This window comes from Oncorhynchus kisutch, linkage group LG25, assembly GCF_002021735.2.
Source record: "Oncorhynchus kisutch isolate 150728-3 linkage group LG25, Okis_V2, whole genome shotgun sequence".
NCBI lineage: Eukaryota > Metazoa > Chordata > Actinopteri > Salmoniformes > Salmonidae > Oncorhynchus > Oncorhynchus kisutch.
The window spans coordinates 1,647,879-1,661,443 of NC_034198.2; the positions used below are offsets into that span (position 1 = coordinate 1,647,879).

Below are 13,565 nucleotides of genomic sequence, written 5' to 3' on the forward strand. Positions count from 1 at the left end.
ATTAAGTGCATGTGACATTTGATTTTGATACTGGGGGAGGCACAGGGAACAGGACCCAACACCAGGCACTCCCATTTGGACGAGGACAAAAGCACCCAACCCAGGAATGAGTGGGGAGAGTATCACGCTCTTTTTACATTTCTTTCCTTGATTATCTCTTAGTCTTCTCATTTATGGTGTTTTTTTTACTCTGCCACTTCTTTGCCACACAACATGGTTTCCATAACTTCCCGACAACTCTACTGAATTGTACTCCATAAAGATACAGTATATTGGCTGGATATACACTACCGGTCAAAGGTTTTAGAACACCTACTCATTCAAAAGGTTTTTCTTCATTTTTTACTATTTTCTACATTGTAGAATAATAGTGAAGACATCAAAACTATGAAATAACACATATGGAATCATGTAGTAAACAAAAATTGTTGGGGGGTATACAGAAGATGGCCCTATTTGGTAAAATACTAAATCCATATTATGGAAAGATCAGCTCAAGTAAGCAAAGAGAAATGACAGTCCATCATTACTTTAAGATATGAAGGTCAGTCAATTCAGAAAAGTGCAGTCGCAAAAACATCAAGCGCTATGATGAAACTGAGGACCGCCACAGGAAAGGAAGACCAGAGTTACCTCTGCTGCAGAGGATACGTTCATTAAAGATACCAGCCCAAATAAATGCTTCAAGTAACAGACACATCTCAACATCAACTGTTCAGAGGAGACTGCGTGAATCAGGCCTTCATGTTCAAATTGCTGCAAAGAAACATCTACTAAAGGACACCAATAAGAAGAAGAGACTTGTTTGGAAGAAACATGAACATTTTTCCTTTGGTCTGGATTTCAAATTTGAGATCTTTGGTTCCAACCGCCATATCTTTGTGAAACGCGGTGTGGTTCCCACCGTGAAGCATGGAGGAGGTGGTGTTATTGTGTGGGTGTGCTTTGCTGGTGACACTGTCTGTTATATATTTAGAATTCAAGGCACACTTAACCAGCATGGCTACCACAGCATTCTGCAGCAATATGCCATCCCATCTGGTTTGGGCTTAGTGGGACTATAATTAGTTTTTCAACAGGACAATGACCCAACACATCTCCAGGCTGTGTAAGGGCTATTTGACAAAGAAGGAGAGTGATGGAGTGCTGTATCAGATGACCTGGCCTCCACAATCCCTCGACCTCAACTAAATTGAGATGGTTTAGAATGAGTAAGACCGTGGAGTGAAGGAAAAGCAGCCAACAAGTGCTCAGCATGTGGGAACTCCTTCAAGACAGTTGGAAAAGCATTCCAGGTGAAGCTGGTTGAGAGAATGCCAAGAGTGTGCAAAGCTGTCATCAAGGCAAAGGATCGCTATTTGAAGAATCTCAAATATCAAATATATTTTAATTTGTTTAACACTTTTTTGGTTACTACATGATTCCATATGTTTTTTCATACTTATGTCTTTACGATTATTCTACAATGTAGAAAATTGTAAAAAAAAAAAAAAGAAAAACCCTTGAATAAGTAGGTGTTCTTAAACTTTTGTGGTAGTGTACATGTGAAAATATTGTCGAAGAGGCTTTAGATGATAACGGATCAAATCAAAATTCTCCGTCACTCTTTTCTGTTAAGTATATTTGTCATCTATTTGTCAGTCTACCTCTTCATATCTGCTTTTCTTTAAAAAATCCTCTCCTCTATTCACACAACAACAATCAGGACTTTAAACTCTCTTTTGTACAGTGCACAGTTATCTCAAACTCCCAGCTGAGCAACTCACACACCCTGTTAGAACAAAGAAAACACTCTTACACACACTGCAACAATGCCATGCACAGTAGTGACACACACACACTACCACTTGAACTCCTAAGAATGGGATTATTTCATTTTGAGGCATGACATGCTTTACCACTAGCTAGGTTTCCATACAATTTGATTTTCATATATAGACAGATGTTATATATATGCAGCAGAGATATGATACCATCAAATTGACTTGTTGCAGATGAAATGCTGTGCGTGATGTTCTAGTGCGTCTCAATAACTTTTGCGGTTAAATTCTCAGGTCCCGAATAAACAAATACAACTTAAATGGCTTTCCATCGCATGTTCAACCCTACTGATGGGCGCAGGGTGTGCTTTAGGCTAGAGCGCACATATAGCCTATATGATGAGACTATTAAGGACAAAAGATCAAGATTATTTTTATCTGTCAAATGGCAGACAAGCATCAATGATCATGTCACCAGAAAAATACCATCAATATTTATTGCTTATCACCTTGCACTTCCACTACCCTGTGAAGTTCATCATAATTTGTTTAAATCAAATATTATTTGTCACATACATGTGTTGAGCAGATGCTATTGCGGGTGTTGCGAAATGCTTGTGTTTCTAGCTCCAACAGTGCAGTAATATCTAAAATATCTAACATCTAACAAGTCATTTCTAACAATTTCACAACAACACACACAATAGACTTAATAGATTCAAATCTAAAGAAAAGGAATGGAATTAAGAATATATAAATATTTGGACGAGCGATGTCGGAGCGGCATAGACTAAGATACAGTAGAAAAGTATAGAATACAGGATATACATATGAGGTGAGTAATGCAAGGTATGTAAACATTGGACGAGCAATGTCAGAGCGGCATAGACTAAGATACAGTAGAAAAGTATAGAATACAGGATATACATATGAGGTGAGTAATGCAAAATGCAATGTCAGAGCGGCACAGACTAAGATACAGTAGAAAAGTATAGAATACAGGATATACATATGAGGCGAGTAATGCAAAATGCAATGTCAGAGCGGCACAGACTAAGATACAGTAGAAAAGTATAGAATACAGGATATACATATGAGGCGAGTAATGCAAAATGCAATGTCAGAGCGGCACAGACTAAGATACAGTAGAATAGAACAGAATGCAGTATATACATGAGTAATGCAAAATATGTCAACATTATTAAAGTGACTAGTGTTCCATTATTATAATGGCCAGTGATTTCAAGTCTATGGGTATAGGGCATCAGCCTCCAATGTGCTAGTGATGGCTGTTTAACAATCTGATGGCCTTGAGATAAAAGCTGTTTTTCAGTCTCAGCTTTGATGCACCTGTACTGACCTCGTCTTCTGGATGATAGCGGGATGAACAGGCAGTGGCTCGGGTGGTTGTTTCTACTTCGTTTTGCTGACGTTGGGTATGAGGCTATTTTCCTGGCACCACACTCCCAGGGCTCTCACCTCCTCCCTGTAGGCGGTCTCGTCATTGTTGGTAATCAGGCATACTGAGGTGTCGTATGCAAACTTGATGATTGTGTTGGAGGCGTGCACGGCCACGCAGTCATGGGTGAACAGGGAGTACAGGAGGGGGCTGAGCACGCACCCTTTTGGGGCCCCAGTGGTGATGATCAGTGAAGTGGAGGTGTTGTTTCCTACCTTCACCACCTGGGGGCAACCCGTCTGGAAGTCCAGGACCCAGTTGCACAGGGTGGGGTTCAGACCCAGGGCCTCGAGCCTAATGATGAGCTTGGAGGGTACTATGGTGTTGAATGCTGAGCTATAGTCAATGAACAGCATTGTTACATTAGGTATTCCTCTTGTCCATATGGAATAGGGCAGTGTGCAGTGCGATGGCGATTGCATCATATGTGGATCTATTGGGGCGGTAAGCAAATGGAAGTGGGCCTAGGGTGCCAGGTAAGGTAGAGGTGATATGATACTTGACTAGTCTCTCAAAAGCACTTCATGATGACAGAAGTGAGTGCTATGGGGCGACAGTCATTTAGTTCTGTTACCTTTGCTTTCTTGGGAACAGGAACAATGGTGGACATGTTGACATCTTGCACGTGGGGACAACAGACTGGGATAGGGAGAGATTGACTATGTCCGTAAACACTCCAGCCAGCTGGTCTGCGCATGCTCTAAGGACGCAGCTAGGGATGCCGTCTGGACCGGCAGCCTTGCGAGGATTAACAAGCTTAAATGTCTTAAATGTCTTAAATGTCTTACGTCGGCCACGGAGGAGAGCCCACAGTCCTTGGTTGCGGGCCGCGTCGGTGGCACTGTGTTATTCTCAAAGCAGGCGAAGAGGTGTTTAGCATGTCCGGAAATTTTCCCTTTGTAGTCCGTGATTGTCTGTAGACCCTGCCACATACGTCTCATGTCTAAGCAGTTGAATTGCGACTCCACTGGAGTCTCTATACTGACATTTTGCCTGTTTGATTGACTTACGGAGGGAATAACTACAATGTTTGTATTCAACCATATTCCCAGTCAAATTTCCGTGGATAAATGTGGTGGTTCGTGCTTTTTTTTGGAGTGAACGCTGCCATCTATCCATGGTTTCTGGTTAGGGTAGGATTTAATAGTCTGATAAACTCAGTAACCGTTTCAGTGTATTCGTCAATGCTATTCTCGGAGGCTACCCGGAACATATCCCAGTCCACGTATTCAAAACAAATGTGAAGCGTGGATTCCGATTGGTCAGACCAGCGTTGAATACTCCTTAGCACGGGTACTTATTATTTTTTTGTATCTGCCTATAGGAAGGGAGTAGCAAAATGGAGTCATGATCAGATTTGCCGAAGGGAGGGCGGGGGAGAGCATTGTAGGTATCCCGGAAGTTGTAGTAGCGGTGGTCGAGTGTTTTAGCAGTGCGAGTACTACAGTCAATGTGTTGATAGAACTTCAGTAGCATTTCCACAAATTTGCTTTAAAATCACCAGCTACAATAAATGCAACTTCAGGATATGTGGTTTCCAGTTTGGTTCTTTGAGGGCTGTCGTGGTATCGGTTTGAGTGGGAATAAACACGGCTGTGACTATAACCGTATCCTAATAAATGTTGTTTTGTTGACTTTGGGAAAGTTTAGCAAAAAATTTTCCGTTTCCCCCGGGCCAGTTGTTAACTTTCTTATCAGACATGCACTTTACTTACTTAAAAAGGTCTGATAGAAACCTGGTTACTGTAAGGAAAGTATCACTTAATAAAGAGAAACAAAGCTGTGATTACAAACCCTGTTCATATTTGTAGCTATTATTGGGTAATGATTCTATACAAGTATATGAGCAAACCTAAATAAAGTCACAATTAAGATTTTTTTTTTAACTGAAGGTTCACTGATCACAGAACAGTGAAAGGCCTTGATAACATTAAGATGTATAACAATCACAATATTTTATCTATTGCACAAACAATCACCAGACCCAATAATATAGAGAAAGAAAAAATGTATGTCAACAATATAAAAACTGTAGTAATATTAATTTATCTGCACTTATTTTCTATCCAATTGTTTTTCATACATGTGTAGTTCATTACAAAATTCAGTACATATAACAAATTCTCATCAATGATCCTAAATATTCTGTATGTCTGTTGGTTTGGCAATTTGGACATGCTAATAAAGGATTTTGAACTTACAGTGGGGCAAAAAAGTACTTATTTTCCACCATAATTTGCAAATAAATTCATTAAAAATCCTACAATGCGATTTTTCTTGATTGTTTTTTCTCATTTTGTCTGTCACAGTTGAAGATTACAGGCCTCTCATCTTTTTAAGTGGGAGAACTTGCACAATTGGTGACTGACTAAATACTTTTTTGCCCCACTGTAACTCTGCAATGTTGGGTTGTATTGGAGAGTCTCAGTGTTAAATTATTTTCCACACCCAGTCTGTGCATGTATTTAGTTTTAATGCTGGTGAGGGACGAGAATCCACTTTTACATAGGTACGTGGTTGCAAAGGACTTCAGTGTCTTAACAGCACGATTTGCCAAGGCAGGATACTCGGAGCGCAGCCCAACACAGAAATCTGGCAGTGGCTTCTGTTTAAATTCAATTTTCACAGTTTCGATGAGGCTCTCTTGTTCAGTGGACTGGAGGCAGGGCATGAAAGGGATAACGAATTCAGTTGTGTGTCATCTGTTTCGGGAAATGATCTGCGTAATTGCGCACCCAACTCACTCAGATGCTTCACTATATCACATTTGACATTGTCCGTAAGCTTGAGTTAATTTGCACACAAAAAGATCATACAATGATGGAAGGACGTGTGTGTTGTCTTTGCTAATGCAGACAGAAAAGAGCTCCAACTTCTTAATCATAGCCTCAATTTTTCCCACTCATTGAATATAGTTGCGGAGAGTCCCTGTAATCCTAGATTCAGATAATTGAGGTGAGAAAAGAACATCACCCTGATAGGCCAGACGCGTAAGAAACCCGTCATCATGCAAACGGTCAGACAAGTGAAAATTATGGTCAGTAAAGAAAACTTTAAGCTAGTCTCTCAATTTAAAAAAAGTGTCAATACTTTTACCCTTGATAACTTCTGTATGTTGTATGTTGTAAAAGTGTTACATAGTCGCCTCCCATATCATTGCATAGTGCAGAAAAAACATGAGAGCTCACGGACTTTGCTTTAACAAAGTTAACCATTTTCACTGTCGTGTCCAAAACGGCTTTCAAGCTCTCAGGCACTCCTTTGTCAGCAAGAGCCTCTCGGTGGATGCTGCAGTGTACCCAAGTGGTGTCAGGAGCAACTGCTTGCATGCACGTTACCACTCCACTGTGTCCCCTTGTCATGGCTTTTGTGCAACCAGTACAGATACCAACACATCTTGACCACCAAAGTCCATTTGATGTCACAAAGCTGTCCAGTAAAAATATAATTTCCTGTTGTCCTGGTTTCCAGTGGTTGGCAGAAGAGGTTGTCTTCCTTAATTGACCCCCCATAAACGTAACGGACATATACCAGGAGCTGTGGCAGGCCTGCCACGTCTGTTGACTCATGCAGCTCTAACGCATAGAATTCATTGGCTTGTATGCAAAGCAGTAATTGTTTCTAAACATCTCCTGCCATGTCACTGATATGTCGTAAAACTGTGTTGTTTGATGAAGGCATTGTCTGTATAGTTTTTGTTGGCCTTTTCCCCAGCACTGTCTCAGTCATATCAGCGGCAGCAGGAAGAATGAAGTCCTCCATTGGAATTTGGTTGTGCTTTTAGATGTTTGAAAGCATAGTGATAACACATTGGGAATTCAACAAACCACTGTCTGTCTTTTTGAGTGGGTGAATAAAAGGTGGAAATCTCATTGATCAACATCTCAACCAAATACTACCCAAATTCCAGTTGAAATGACATGGTGTGCCCAGTGGGCAGTGCCTTAAGGGTCGGTTCAAGTTATTATCCATGGGTCTGCACCTCGTCAACCATTGGGTGTACGTTGTCAGCTCCCACTTCACGACTGATGTTAATGAACCAAGTTTAAGTTCAGCATATCTTGAATTTACCTGCTGACTCAATCAGATTTGAGGATTAGACTAACTGAACATTAGCAGTGTGAAGTGAAGTTAGATTCCTCATAAGCGTGTTAGCTAACGAGAGTTCTTTACTTACTTACTTTATTGTCCCCATGGGGAAATTTTGTTGCAATGTCATGTTTACATTTAAAGTTGCGTTTAAATACAAAACCAGATTGACAACATAACTATAATAACAGTTACGCACCAATAAAAATAATAATAGTAAGAAATAAAACATTTTCTTTTAAATAAGAAAAGACTAGCCTGCTGGTCTTACTGGGTCAATGGGAACATTAGCCCGAGCTATTCAGGAGGGATATCACACCTGGCACAAATGACTGTCTAGTTCTGTTTTTCCTGCTGAGGGGTGCCCTATACCTGCGCCCAGAGGGGAGTAATTCAAAGTCCAGGAACAGGGGGTGGCTTGGGTCTTAAATGATTTTGTGAGCCTTACAGAGGGCCCTGACCTTAAAGATCTCATCCAGGCCTGTCTGTTTGACTACAAGTACCTTGCTTGCTGTGGTAATAATCCTTCTTAGCATGTTTCTCTGGCTGACAGTGGCATTGCCAAACCAACAAACAAAGGAAAGGATTTGTAAAACAGAGTCAGTATAGTACAGTCTATATTAAAAGGATTTGTAAAACAGAGTCAGTATAGTACAGTCTATATTAAAAGGATTTGTAAAACAGAGTCAGTATAGTACAGTCTATATTAAAAGGATTTGTAAAACAGAGTCAGTATAGTACAGTCTATATTAAAAGAACCCAACTGTTTTAGAAAGTACAGTCTCTGTTGGCTCTTTTTGTAGATCAGGTCTGTACATTTACTGCACTGAAGCTTATTGTCCAAGAGGACACCCAGGTATTTGTATTCCTCTGCAATCTCTATATTCTGACCTTTGGTAGATGTTGCAGAGGTAGGTGTTGTACGCTTCCTGAAGTCTATGCACATCTCTTTGGTCTTGTTGGTATTGAAGAACAAGTGTGATTCGTAACACCACTCTACAAAGTCATCTACGACCGGGCCATGATGTTCCTCGCCATCATGCAACAGGCTGATCAAGGCAGTGTCATCAGCTAATTTAACGAGGTGTCTGTCAGGATGGGAACTAGTACAACTATTAGTGTACAAGATGTACAGAAGTGGGGACAAAACACATCCCTTAGGAGAGCCTGTGTTGGTATTTGCTATAGCAGCTTCTAGCAACAAGCATTTGTACAGAGAGACTTGGAATCCAGACTTGACTGTGTGTTTTGGACATAAAAGGACAGTTCACTCCAAAATCAAAGCTTTTCCATTACTTTGGGGAAAGGGCAAAGGGCTTGGAGCTTTAGATTTACACAACAGATGGAAGGCATTAAACAGCTCTTGACATGACTATTGAGGTAGACCTGAACTTTGACTTTGGATTGAACTGTTCCATCAAAAAAAATCTTTATACTCCTGATAAAAATCTTATCAAAAAGCTGGTTGGTTGCATCTCGTCTGCTCAGAAATATTTGCCATACTACAGTAATCCCAGTTCAAAGTGTCCCAAATGAAAACTAAATGGAACTGGCCTCATTCTGAGGCACTACATCTTTATTTTACTTCCTTATCTCAAAGCAGGCGAAGAGGATTAGTAACTGGTTTAAAATCAGAGCTATGTAGTTTGCATAAATAAATATTTCTGGTACATTTTCAGCAATCCCCAAAAATGCCTAAAGTCAACCTTTTGTGAAGCACCACAGCACAGTGGACAAATATATGGCAAATATAAATCCAATAAGGATGGTGTTTAAGAGATAGATGGGAGGGGTTGAATGGAGCTTAAAGTTGGGACTAATAACAAGATAACCAATGTAAAACATGGGTCTGTAAAATATATTTAGATTCAGAACATTTGTGAAACAGCAGTTACAAATATATTGCAAAAAGAAATCAAACTGGATTGCCAGGACTAAAAACAAACCAAATATTGCTATTGTAAAATAGATAGTGTCTGTAAAATGTGTATGGTACGTATAAGCTGGAAGTAGAGTTTGCGGGGGAAAAATAATGGTATTTTTTTTTTTTTTATGATTTTTAAAAAAAAGTGTGTATATATATTACACACACACACACGTTCAAAAGGGGTCACTTAGAATTGGGGTCACTTAGAATTGGGGTCACTTAGAATGTCCTTGTTTTTTAAAGAAAAGCTATTTTTGTCCATTAAAATAACATCAAAATAATCCGAAATATAGTGTAGACATGTTTAATGTTGTAAATTACTATTGTAGCTGGAAACGGCTGATTTTGAATGGAATATCTACATAGGCTTACAGAGGCCCATTATCAGCAACCATCACTCCTGTGTTCCAATGGCACGTTGTGTTAACTAATCCAAGTTTTTCATTTTAAAAGCCTAATTGATCATTAGAAAAACCTTTTGCAAATTTATTAACACAACTAAAACTGTTGTCCTGATTAAAGAATCAATAAAACTGGCCTTCTTTAGACTAGTTGAGTATCTGGAGCATCAGCACTTGTGGGTTCAATTACAGGCTCCAAATGGCCAGAAACAAAGCACTTTCTTCTGAAACTCATTAGTCTATTCTTGTTCTGATAAATGAAGGCTATTCCATGCAAGAAATTGCTAAGACACTGAAGATCTGGTACAACGTTGTGTACTACTCCCTTCACAGAACAGCGCAAACTGGCCCTAACCAGAATATAAAGAGGAGTGGGAGGCCTCGGTGCATAACTGAGCAAGAGGACAAGTCCATCCAGTTTGTGAAACAGACGCCTCACAAGTCCTCAACTGGTAGCTTCATCAAATAGTACCCTCAAAACACCGGTCTCAAAGTCAACAGTGAAGAGGTGACTCCGGGATGCTGGCCAACACACACACATATACACACGTACATGTGTGTGTGTGCGTGTGTGTGTGTGTGTGTGTGTGTGTGTGTATACACACACACACACACACACACACACACACACACACACACACTGCTCAAAAAAATAAAGGGAACACTTAAACAACACAATGTAACTTCCAAGTCAATCACACTTCTGTGAAATCAAACTGTCCACTTAGGAAGAAACACTGATTGACAATAAATTTCACATGCTGTTGTGCAAATGGAATAGACAACAGGTGGAAATTATAGGCAATTAGCAAGACACCCCCAATAAAGGAGTGGTTTTGCAGGTGGTGACCACAGACCACTTCTCAGTTCCTATGCTTCCTGGCTGATGTTTTGGTCACTTTTGAATGTTGGCGGTGCTTTCACTCTAGTGGTAGCATGAGACGGAGTCTACAACCCACACAAGTGGCTCAGGTAGTGCAGCTCATCCAGGATGGCACATCAATGCGAGCTGTGGCAAGAAGGTTTGCTGTGTCTGTCAGCGTAGTGTCCAGAGCATGGAGGCGCTACCATGAGACAGGCCAGTACATCAGGAGACGTGGAGGAGGCCGTAGGAGGGCAACAACCCAGCAGCAGGACCGCTACCTCCACCTTTGTGCAAGGAGGAGCAGGAGGAGCACTGCCAGAGCCCTGCTAAATGACCTCCAGCAGGCCACAAATGTGCATGTGTCTGCTCAAATGGTCAGAAACAGACTCCATGAGGGTGGTTATGAGGGCCCGACGTCCACAGGTGGGGGTTGTGCTTACAGCCCAACACCGTGCAGGACGTTTGGCATTTGCCAGAGAACACCAAGATCGGCAAATTCGCCACTGGTGCCCTGTGCTCTTCACAGATGAAAGCAGGTTCACACTGAGCACATGTGAGAGTCTGGAGACGCTGTGGAGAATGTTCTGCTGCCTGCAACATCCTCCAGCATGACCGGTTTGGCGGTGGGCCAGGCATGGTGTGAGGTGGCATTTCTTTGGGGTGCCGCACAGCCCTCCATGTGCTCGCCAGAGGTAGCCTGACTGCCATTAGGTACCGAGATGAGATCCTCAGACCCCTTGTGAGACCATATGCTGGTGCAGTTGGCCCTGGGTTCCTCCAATTGCAAGACAATACTAGACCTCATGTGGCTGGAGTGTGTCAGCAGTTCCTGCAAGAGGAAGGCATTGATGCTTTGGACTGGCCCGCCCGTTCCCCAGACCTGAATCCAATTGAGCACATCTGGGACATCATGTCTCGCTCCATCCACAAACGCCACGTTGCACCACAGACTGTCCAGGCGTTGGCGGATGCTTTAGTCCAGGTCTGGGAGGAGATCCCTCAGGAGACCATCTGCCACCTCATCAGGAGCATGCCCAGGCGTTGTAGGGAGGTCATACAGGCACGTGGAGGCCACACACACTACTGAGCCTCATTTTGACTTGTTTTAAGGACATTACATCAAAGGTGGATCAGCCTGTAGTGTGGTTTTCCACTTTAATTTTGAGAGTGACTCCAACTCCAGACCTCCATGGGTTGATACATTTGATTTCCATTGATAATTGTGTGTGTGTGTGTGTAATATATATATATATATATACACACATAATTGAAGTCAGAAGTTTACATACACCTTAGCCAAATACATTTAAACTCAGTTTTTCATATACACACACACACTGTACATACATACATACATACATACATACATGTGTGGGGTTAAAAAGGAATTGGCTAAGGAGAAACGTATCAGACCAGTACATTGTCGAGTTACTGCTGGCATGTAAAGTGGTCGGGAGCCGAACCCTGAATAATCAACCATTAGACCAGAAAGACATGAGACTGTGGTCCACACGTTGAAATGGTTAGAAACTCTGAAACTCAACACAAGGTGAAGAAAACAAACTTACCAGACCAGGACACCGCCAGTCTGCAGGTGCAAGTGTAAAGTGGTTTGTAACTTTGACTATGTACCGAGGAAGAGGAGAAGAAAACTCCCCTCTCAGACAATCACTGGTACAGCTAAGTAACTGTTCTTCGGAAACAGCCCATTGTGAAGGAAGGACATTGTGACCTCTGGTGGACAATCAGAGCATGTACAAGTGGCCCACAGGAAACAACTTTCTGAGAGGGCTTGGTTCCGACCAAGATAGACAACGAACTAAATGCATTCAACACGTAAATACATTAATTATTTTCTTTCTTTTCTAAACGGGTGGCCGTTCATGTGCAAGGCATATGATTAATGTGAGGACAGTCCTAGAATGTATCCACGATAAATTCAGTTTCTCTATCTATTTTCCCCACCCCTTCTCCATCGCTGTGTAATAAGCTGTCATATCTTGTCAGTCCACTAGGGACCTTTGTCTCATGTAAATGTATATTCTGTGTTATTTAGTTCGCTAGAAAATAAATAATTAAACCAATTTGTGCAGTACTGAATAATGCTCAAGGCTGGGGTTTGTGCAGATCCAAGAAGGTTACGAGTATTCAGAATGAGAATTGATATGAGGTAATGATTTAATAATTGACTGTTATCAATATATAACTTATATATCTTCTAGAGTTTAATTCGGGAGATTTTAACTCATAAAGAAATGTATTCTGTGGTGCCCCAAATTCCTAATGAGTTAATTGTTACATTATTAATTTAATTGGGTGGCTAGGAGCCACAATGTGTTATGTGCTCAATGGTTCAGAGGGGTTGGGTTAAATGCGGAAGACACATTTCGGTTGAATGCATTCAGTTTGCAACTTGCTAGGTATCCCCTTACTTTTCCTACATACACACACTTTAACAGTCATTCAAACATTATGCAAATGTATGTACATCCCCATTTGTGGCCTGCGATGATTGTGGAGAGATAGACAGCCCAGTTATTCAAATAAGATGTGGTTACCAAATTGAGATTAGCCTCGGTGTGTTTGTCTCTCTGTGAGATTAGAGATTGGACTGAAGATGCAGCAGCCAACCTAAAAGAAACGACAGTGGGTGCAGAACAAGTCCCTTTTCTCTACTGCTAACCAGGGATCTGTTTGGCCGGTGTGTTAGAGGGGACCCTCTGACCTTACCTTACACAGCACCTACCCCAGGGGTGCTGACAGGGATTTGGGAGACCAAGCCAATTCTGGAATGAATTTTAAATCTGACACTTGGTGACAACATCAGGTTTTGGTCTAAGGGCCAGGTGGCTAACTGGTTTTATGAGCCAACTCTGGCATCAATCTCCCCAATTGTAAACATAACCCATACTTTATAACAGCTGCTTTTCCTGGGTCAGTGTTCAGAGGTCAATTTTGGCACTAGTATGAATTGATTGCATGCAGCATACCTAGCCTTTAGCGAAGCAGAATAGCATCATATTGAGCAGACGATCCAGGTTTGAAACCCGATCATTTAAATTCA

General features: G+C 41.4%; 1 protein-coding gene across 2 annotated transcripts in view; it reads right to left on the minus strand.

Annotated features, from left to right (window-relative positions):
* dnmbp (dynamin binding protein) overlaps positions 1-13,565 on the minus strand; it is a 148,984-nt gene that overhangs the window by 76,638 nt on the left and 58,781 nt on the right. The gene's annotated exons all lie outside the window — the stretch shown is intronic.